We start from the raw sequence: 10,321 nt of genomic DNA on the forward strand, positions 1-10,321 counted from the left end.
GTGTTTTTATTTTTGTGATGCAGAGGATCTGATTAATTACGTATACGAACCTCAGACAGTTTACACTCGAACAACTGAGTTAAATCAGAATTTGTCAACATTTGTTGTGTTTCCATCCATTCCTCCTAGAAACGCACAAAACCTAAATATCTCTAAACACACACATTTATAAAATAAAACCTCTCAAATATCTAAAACATTTCTACTCCACCATGAGGAGGTTTTTCAGACATAACCACTTTTTTGTCGTGTCCCCGTCACCGGGGCGTCATGTGACCAGTTCATCTGAATCCATCTTCCTCAAAAATGTAGAGAATTATGTGATTTCACCAGACGAGACTTAACCAGAGTTAAAGCTCATCACTAAACACCTACCAGAGGAAACACGTGCAAATAAAGACATTTATTTGCATTTTCCATTATTTCTTGATGAACATTTATTTTCCTTATTTACACATTTAAAATAACTTTTCGTTCATTGATTCATCCACTGATTCATTCATTCATAATACATGTTTCCCATACAGTCACGACACTACGGTGGCCTGTCAGGGTCAAATTTACTCCACAGTCTCAGAACGAATCAAAAATATTTTATTCACGTTTTAAACAATGTTGTGCTGATGTTGTGTCTCCATCCAAAGACGTGCGAAGCTAATTGAGTTGATATATTTTTACAACTTTTTAAAACCTGAAGTTTGTGCTCTTGATTTTTTAGACCATGGAAATATACAGTTATTTAAAGAGATTTGGTCCAAACCCGTAAAGTGAACTCCAGGCTGAACTTTAGAAGAGCGAACTCACAAAGTTAGATGGAAATGAAACCGTTTCCTTTAACCCTCCATCATTCTGCTTTATGAGGCAGCAGCAGCTTCATGAACCATTTTCTTCTGGTTCCATTGATAAAAGTCATTATAAGATCCAACCAACACATTTTATCAGATGAACCCAACAACTTGTTATTTTTTAACTGTGTTCCAGCTTTGATTCCTCCAGAATAAAACCACTCAGAGAGATTCTGACTGTTGTGACAGAAACTTCAGAGTCTTGTCTTTGAAAAGAGACTGAGACCATGAATGAGCTCCAACATGTTCATGAACAGGATTCAGTTTATTTTGGCGTAAATAAAAAACAAACATCATGCTCTTATGTGATGTGTCATATACCATCTAAATAGTTTTTACTAGTTGGGACAGAATCATAATTAGAGGCTTTTATTAAGACCTAATTAATCGAAATGCGTCTCCTGAGGTGCCAGTAAGAACCCAAATTAACTAATTAAGACCAACGTCTTTTTGTCGGATCAAGTTCTTTATTTTGTTCCATTTGCTCTTCGTTTCCAGGTCTTTTAACTCATCTGTAAATTCTCATCTGGTGATTTCCTTTAATTCTCTGAAACTCTCGTCACTTTGATAATGGATTCAGATGAACTAGTCACATGACCTCCTGTAACATCTCCAGGGAAACGACAAGAAAGTGTTTCCAACATACTTTTATATCGACACGTCTGAAAAACCTCCTCATGAGAGCGTAAAAGGTTTTAGATTTAGACGTGTGAAACGTTTCCATTACCAGGTTTTATTGCGATGTTGGAGGAATAGAAACTGTTGACTGGTCATCTACTAATTCTAAAAGGCTTCTGTGTGAAGTTGACGCCGTAGCCTGACACTTGGTATCTGTGTGTTTCCTCTCTAGTATTTTGTGTAAAGGTGAGAAAACGTGAAAGTCCTACTTCAGGGATTTTAAGGGAAACTGTTGAGATCTGATCTTAGTTTTGCAGCATGTAAATAAACATCATTCCATCAGTAGAATATTCTAACAGTGTCTGATGGATTCACATGTTGTTTCAGAACCAAGAACACTTGTTTTGTTGTGTTTATGACTCAGGACATGGTACTTAATGTGGAACAAGCTGTGACTGGGACTTGAATTGAAAGCACACGTTCAATCAAACATACGACCCAAGATACAGGTAGAAAATAGAAACAGAGACAAAATAAAGACAGAAACCAAAAAGATCAAAGACCAAAAAGCAAAACATACACTCGGACCAGGCACCAAGAGAAAGGAACACAGAGGCTAAACAGAAGGAGAACAATGAGGCACAGGTGAGACGCATCAGGGCGGGGCCAATCATCAGGGCGGGGCCAATCATCAGGGCGGAGCCAATCATCAGGGCGGGGCCAATAATCAGTTCTAGGTAGCCATTTATCTGAATTACCTGCTGCTGAAAGTGTTTCCAACAGTTTTTTGAAAAAAAAAAAACACTTTAAAATAAAAAAAGGTTTTTTTTTATTAGAAGTTATTGAACCAATTCTCTAAACATAATTAACTACACAACTCAAATGTCAACGACAGGCCTCTTCACACTGACGTTGTGTGTTTGCACATGTGTGGGAGTGTGTGTGTGTTCAGGGGGTCACGGAGGCCGATGGGGGTCACTGTGTTAAAACAGGCAGACAGAAAGTTGGTGACCTTTGACCCTGGCTTGTGCCTAGGTCAAAAAGTGCAGACCCTTGCCTTCCAACGCACACACACACACACACAGACAGATACACACACACACACACACACACACACACACACACACAGACACGCACACACAGGCCTCCTCCCGTAATGGTTGTGTGGTGTGGTCTATTTCTGGGTTGTGTCTCCGGTATAAATAGATTCACCTTTGCTCCGTCACACTGAAAATCAAAGGAGCCTTTCACACAATAACAAGTCACACACACACACACACACACACACACACACACACACACACAGGAACACACGTGGTCTTCACTTTATTATCTTTTATTAATAAATCTTGACTTAAACTAAAGAAACAACATTAAACTCTGAACATTTAATTTAGTGGAACAGATGTAATAAAGTCTTTGTTTTTATTTCATTTTATCTACTTCAGCATCTTATATGTTTTTGACTCATTATCCTGATTCTGTTTAAAGTGTGAAGCTGTTGAACTGAAGTTCATCCTCATATAGAGAAGTTTTGGTTTTGTGTGTTTGGTACAGTTTTTTTTTTTTGTTTTTTTAATGTAAACTAATGTAAACAAATCAAAGACTGAGCTGTCAGGGCCACCGTAGAAAAATATTCCTGCCTCTACCAGCTGGTGGCGCTGTAACTAAGCCACTATCCAGTTTATGTCTTACAGGGAAAAAAGTGTTATATATAGAAAAAAGATGAACTGTCTGTGCTGTCACTGTCGTCACCTCATGTCATTTTGCTTCGTTTTAGATTAAATTCAACTTTTTTCCACATGTTCATGTTCAGCTAAATGTAGTTTATCATCAACCAGACGCACGTAGAATAAACAGAGTTTACTTATATATATGTATAAGATTCTGATTTGATTTGTTTGACACCAGCTCCGTCAGAAAGAAGAGGAAGAAGTCAGGATATCACAATAAAGCCACTGACAACTTTATCAATCAAGAAAAGTATCTATTAAATGAAGGTGTTGCCACGTACAAAACAAACTTTCCTTCCCTGTGTTACTCAGTGGATCGGCCTCTAGTGGGACGTTTATGAACAGTTATTGTTTTGAGAGACTGAGGGACATCACCATACACAGATTCTACAGATGGATTAAATGGATAAAGTAGATGACACAGATACAGATGAACATTAAACAGGTCATAAATAATAATCCGTATCTGCCTAATGTTACTAATATTCGGTCCATAGCACTAGTTCGCTACTTAAACCTGACCAGTATGTAAATGTGTTTTGCTCTTATTTATCTAGTTTCTTACCTAATTCTATCATTTTGTTTCTTCTTCTGGTTGGTTTGTGAAAGTGACTAAAGTCAGAAATAAACTGTGGAGCTGATAAAGCAGAGTCGGGGACAGGACTACGATGGCGATGGTGGAGGGATGATGGAGGAGCAGACAGGAGGAGGCCTGTCTGTGACCAGCTGATACAAAGATTAGCAGATTATTTCAGCCTGAGGTCGACACGTAGCACGAAGCCTCACACAGATGATTATCTCAGACAGTTCCTCTGTGGCTGCGCTCATGTGTTCACTTAGTCACTTTAACATTGTTTCACAGACGTCATTATGTGCAAAGTGTTCTTCTAAACCGTCATTTACTTTAAGCTGCAGACGTCATTTCATTTTAACACTTTTTATTTATTAATTAACTTTGTGTGAAGTCAGATTTAGAGATTTAGAGAAGATGTAGAGGCTCCTTGAATCAGTGTTTCATTTAGTTTAAAATGTGACCGTCACATGGATCCAGAGCCTGAAGAAGGACAATAAATGTACTCACACTCATCGTATAGAAAAACAATAATCTGCAGCTTTCAAGATCCAAAAAACCCCAACAGGAATCAGACTGAACCTTAACTTTAGCTTCAGCTCCTCTGGCCCAGGACCACGTCCACACTGTTAAGATGTGTTTAATGTTTATTGGATTATTTTATAGCATCATGAATGATGTTCAGCTCTTTCAGAGATTGTGTAAAACCGTCAAATCCAACAGAAAAGGAAACAAATTAACGCAACGTGAGAATGAAAAGGAGTCAATTTGATTCTCACATTTTATTTATTTTCCTGCTGATCTTAAATAAACGTCCTGTAAGTCACAGACAGTGAAATCTAAAAGTTTAATAAAGTGAACCCTCCCTCAGCTGGGACCCGTGTCACGAAGCTTAGAGACTTTTATTTGATTTTTCTAACTCTAATCTATATGAAAAAATAAGACTAGCCCAGAATAATTTGTTCTGCAGGTGTTTGCTGCTCAAAGTCTCACCGGATGTAATTCATAAAGCTCCTTTCAGCCTGAGCCAAACATTTTTTTTTTTTAACCTGGCCACAGTGGAACGGGATGAAATGTTGAGTGTAGCTGAAATAACAACCGACCTGCATCCGAGGAACAAGACTCCGAACATTCAGACGTCTTTATTCCTCCGTCCGTGTCGGGGCGCAGCTCCTCTCTGATGTTTCAGCGACTAATAAAAACCTCTCCACAAAATATGCCTCTCTCATCGTGTGCGTGATAAATCACCACCTGGATTCGGTATCCAGAGTTGTCAGCCTCCCCTATGACAAACACTTCCTGCTACTAAACCAAATGATACACTCCCTATCTGTCCACACACACACACACACACACACACACACACACACACATCCATATGGTCTGAGACGTTTCCCACTTAGCATGTGCCTTCACATGCATGCGTGCATAGGAAGCCACATGTTGCGTAAGTGTCACGTACGTGCATAAAAAAACACGTGCATGTGTCCACGCGCACACACGTGCACTTTAAGCAGTAAAGAAACACACGTTCAGATGAAAGCGCCGCACAATGTTGTGTGTTTTTTTTTTTTTTTTTTTTATCTACACGCCTCGGTAGGAGGCAGGGAACCAGCTAGCAATACGCACACACACACATACACACACATACTCGCAGGGCCGTTGACGAGTTGTGTGGCAGATATATGGGCTGGAATGTGGCCATAAAAAATAGTCGGACTCAACCCGAGCTTTTCCGCGCACAGAAACAACCTCATAGTGGAGTGGGAGGGCAGAAGTGGCTGAACAGAAAAATGGCTGCAGAGCTGTTAGGGTGGTCTGTTTGGGGATATTAAAATGTTAATGAAGCAGCTCTTAAATTCACATTTTAATTTTGGCCTCCTCACTGTTTCCATATAGTCGCGTAAGTAGAGACGTTTTTGAAAGAACAACTCTGGGCAAAGATCAGACTTTATTCCACAGACTTTGTCCTGGCCTTAATTTGCAGTTATTGTCGTTCACATTGTTCTAAATCCACTTTCAGATGTGAAAATGCTTTAATTCTTCTGCTGACATGACGTGTGTAGTTACCCTGAAGTTAAAACATGGGAGATATTACTCTGGTTTCCAAAAAACAAGCTGTAAAAAGCTCAACTGGACTGGTGAAGGAAGACGACGCTCATCCAAGAAGCTGCTTCAGTTGTGAAGGACTGATCCAGATATTTAGTCATACATCTCCAACTGAGCCGACCACTGCAGCACAATAGTTTAGCACCACAACTATTCAACTGATGGTTGTCCAAACATCAAGTGTTTGCAAAACACACCGAGGACATTTGAGATGCAATCACTCAAGACCACATTTCAGTTCAGTTCAGAAAATTATTCATCCCACGCAGGCGACTCACTTTCACGCTACTGTTTGTGAAGAAGAGATCGAGCACGTTCAAAACACGTCTTAATACGGTTGTTAGGACGTCACTGCTATAGAAGCCATCAACAACATAAGGACATGCAACAGAATTTGTCTCATATAGTGAGATGATGTCGTCACTAAAGCAAAAAACTCACTTGGAATAATTCAAAAAGTCTCGTTTGCAGCCTCCAGCGTCAAACATACGTCAAATCCAACAGAAGCTTCAGTGTCGACCCAATAAAATGACAAAAACATACACAAAACATGTAAATATGATTCATTTTACTCACCAGAATTTGGGCCTGTTAGACAAAGGTAGCACCAGGTCTGGGTCTGGTTCAGGTTTTATCTGATACTTTAGAAACGGTGCCAGTGCTTAAAGAATGAAAACTGTCCAGAAATGGAGCCTGTTTATTTTTTAAGGCATTATGTGACATGCAAATTGAACAGAATATTAATTTAAATAATATAAGTAAAACTAAGACTAAGAAATAAATCCTGATGCTAATAAAACACGTCGTGGGGTCTGTCAGGCATCAAAGACGCTACATTTCTGGTCTTTAATAAAATGCTATGTGTGGTCAGATGTTGAGTCTAATTCCAGGTGTTTCCTCCTTGTTGCATTTTTAGAGGTGAAGTCCGGACAAACTTTAGACGAACGTTTGGTCTCAGACATTTTAAAGGTTCACTTCCATCCATGCAGCAGAAAAACTGACGTGATGTCACAGAAATAGAGCTAAGGAGGCTAAGCTAATTAAACACTCACTGGCACCAAATGAAGCACCCAGATCAGTCTGGTTACTACCGTTAGCATCAGCACTGTTAGCGTCAGCAGCGTTAGCACCATTAGAGCCTTGTACCCAGTATCCTGCTCATAGTTTCTGACCTGAAAGTTTCCTCGGCTGGGTCAGGCTAGCTAGCTCCGACCTTTTCTCACTATATCCAGCTTTTCCTTCAAAGACCATCATGAAAATGTCTTTCCTGCTTCAGGTTTCAGCTGCCAACAGTTTTAATTGTGATTGGATAAAAGATCTAATGCAAAGTTACTCTGCCAGAAGCACCACAGCTGAGAAACAGACAAGACATGACATGAATAGAATAAGTTAATAAGATTAACAGGAAAACAGATGTCCGAATTGATTTACCATTATGTATAAAAACACTATATTGTTTGTGTTTTTGCTTTCAATTTTCAAACGTTCACAAACACTATCGGAAGTTTAGGCCGGCAGAGAAGACTTTTCTGGCCCTGACGTCCCACCACTGATGCACAGAGAGGGTTCATGGCCACAATAAGCTGTATCACAGAGGAATGTTTTAAATATAACCTTAAAAGTAAAGAGTCTGTCTGCCTGTCTCCCCAAAAGAGGGGCCTGATACATACCTCACATTCTACTTTTGGAAGCTCTAGGAACCCCTCGCTGTTGTATTTCAGATCAGCTTTTTAAAAGAGATCCACTTGGACTTCGTGATAATGAAACATTACAGTAGTCCAGTCTAAAAGTAGCACGCACCATTAACTGTTCTTTTCACATTACCTGGAAACAGGAAGTTCCTAGTTTTGACAGTGTGGTGCAGGTGAAAAACGGAAACACTGGTAATTATTTTATTTGGAGATTAAAGGACATATCCTGGTCAAAAAGAACCTTATGAGAGTAACAATAAGATCTAATAGTGGTTCTCTGAGGGTTTAGTGACAAACGAGTCATCCAAGCCTTTATGTTTGATGGCATTTACGGAGTTTGACATAAATACAGGTGGGTGTCATCTGCATAGAAATACACATTAAGCAGCATTTATATATATATATATATACACACATATATAAATGCTACTACGTTTATTCTTATAAAATACAGAAGAGTAAGACGTCTTTTCATATTTAATTAATATGTGAACAGTGCAGTTTAGTCACATTAGTGGAGTGTTGAGAAAACACACTGACGTTTTAGACTGTGCAGACTTTGTTTAATATGTTTGAAAGACCTCATCATTGAGTAGCTTTACACCCACAACAGTGGCTGCAATAAAGGGGCAGAATGTTCCACAACCAAACCTCAGCTTGTTCCATTATGTTCCTACACAGATTTTCCTGTATATGCATGAATAATATGATCAAAGACACCTCTTGGGGCCGATGGTGGAGACTTCTACTCTTTCCTCCTGAATGATTCTCATTAGCTACAGAAACTGTGGAAACAAAACATGGCGTAAAAACAAGTGATTTCCAATCAGTGTGCCACATTTAAAAGCGACAATCCCACTGCTGGTCTGAACTACAAAGTGATCCACAGTGACAGGAGGGGATGGTGTGTGGTATAATGGCACGTTTGGATTTCATACAAAAATAACAGTGTAAGTGATGTGAGGAGATCTTCGCTGGTCATTATCTGTGGTTCAGAATGCTTCCTGGATGTCATCTTTGTGCGAGCTTGGCAAGGCCTCCGCCTTTATGTATGTGTGTGTTGTGTGTGTGAGTGTGTGTGTGTGTGTCTGCTGTGCCTGGCTTCTAGGTTTATTATCCAGACAGGACATAAAAGCTGGGTGGCCTTCGATTGGCCTGGTGTCTCCTCCACTCAAGATCAGGGGCCTTGGTCACCTGATTCTCATAAAAACAGGTTTATTAGCTGCTCTGAAGACAACTAGTTGTGTCTGTGTGTGTACGTGTACACCCTGTGAAAGAACCCTACGAGCTTGTTAACCGTTTTACGAAGCGTGCTGTTGTTGGATTTGTGCGTGCCATTTGATTTGAAGCTTCTCGATTGCATTTACAGAAAACCACAGTGAATAAAATGACTCTATGTGAATGTGATTCAAAACTCAGCTCTCACCTATTTAAGCTCAAGGCTCATTTATGCTCTGATTAAGTAGCATCACCTCACAATACTTTGCCCTAGAAACTAGCATAAACTGACCGTTTATAGTGACCCTGTGTTGGTTGTGTCTTCCCAACAGCACTCTGCTGTGGTTTTCTCACGTCAAAGTATTAGAAAGTGTTAATTAGTTGGTGCAGACTCTTTCTAATGTAGTAGCTAACATGCACCTTCCCCACAAATTTAACAGCGTCTCACAGCAAGTGATTGGTCCTCTTGGTAGTAGCGTGTTTTCCATGTAGTATTTCTGGCTTTGGATCAGTAAGAATCAATGAAAGTTTCAGTCTCTGTTGTTGAAAGTGAAACAGGAAGTAAAAACAGAACTACATAGGTTACTGCATCTAGGTCCTGCAGTACATCCTCTTCCTCTTGAGAAGCGACAATAATCCAAGTATCTTCTAGTGAGTGCATGCTGTAGATTATTAAAAAGAACTAAATCTCTGAAACTTCTTGTGTTTGAAGCACCGTGATTTCAGAACGGTTAACAATTTTAAACTCACATACATTACAAACAGTGTTTGCATGTTAGCATCCAGATGTTAGCATTTAGCTATAATCAACACCGTACAAGTGTAGGGTATCACCAGGGCATCACAAGTAGCCAGTTTTAGGTACCTTTGTTCACACCTGGTATTAAAATGCATTTCAACTTGTGTCCCCAGCCAACACTTGAGATCTGATCTTAATTTTGTGCTGTATGCAATGATAATAATTTAACTCTTAATAGCATTAGTAGTAGTGTACCGCCGTGAGAGCCACCACCTGTGCAGCAGCTGGGGAGTAATTTGGGAGTTAGGTGTTTGCTCAAGGCACCTCAGCGAACTGTGACCCTTCAGTCCCAGAGCTTCTTCTCTAACCAGTACTTCACAGCTCCCCAAACATCTGTTTAGTATGTGTGTGCACCGTTAATTCCATATTTTGGAACAAGCCGTAAACGTCTTTTATTCTCTAAATCTGATTGAAAAGACACATGTCGAGTTATTTTTTGTCATTGCCATGACATTAGTTATTTTAGAATCTTGCACTAAACTCCGATTTGAACCGAAACTCTGAAAACTTTAAATACAAACAGCGGCCATTCTTAAAGAAATAACCAACATAACTCTACAGGCCGTTCGATCTTGGATTGTTCAAATGTGCAAATTGAAAGGTCTGAATGGGGCCACACCAAACCAACCAACGTTAGGCCTTTTGACCCTAGTTCATACAGAGTGTGCTGCACCTTCAGCACTGGTCAGACTCTTGAAGGCAGCTTTTCTGTTGATCCAGCATGTTAATCTGGTGGC

The sequence above is a fragment of the Mugil cephalus genome, chromosome 2 (genome assembly GCF_022458985.1).
Source record: "Mugil cephalus isolate CIBA_MC_2020 chromosome 2, CIBA_Mcephalus_1.1, whole genome shotgun sequence".
In the NCBI taxonomy this organism is placed as follows: Eukaryota; Metazoa; Chordata; class Actinopteri; order Mugiliformes; family Mugilidae; genus Mugil; species Mugil cephalus.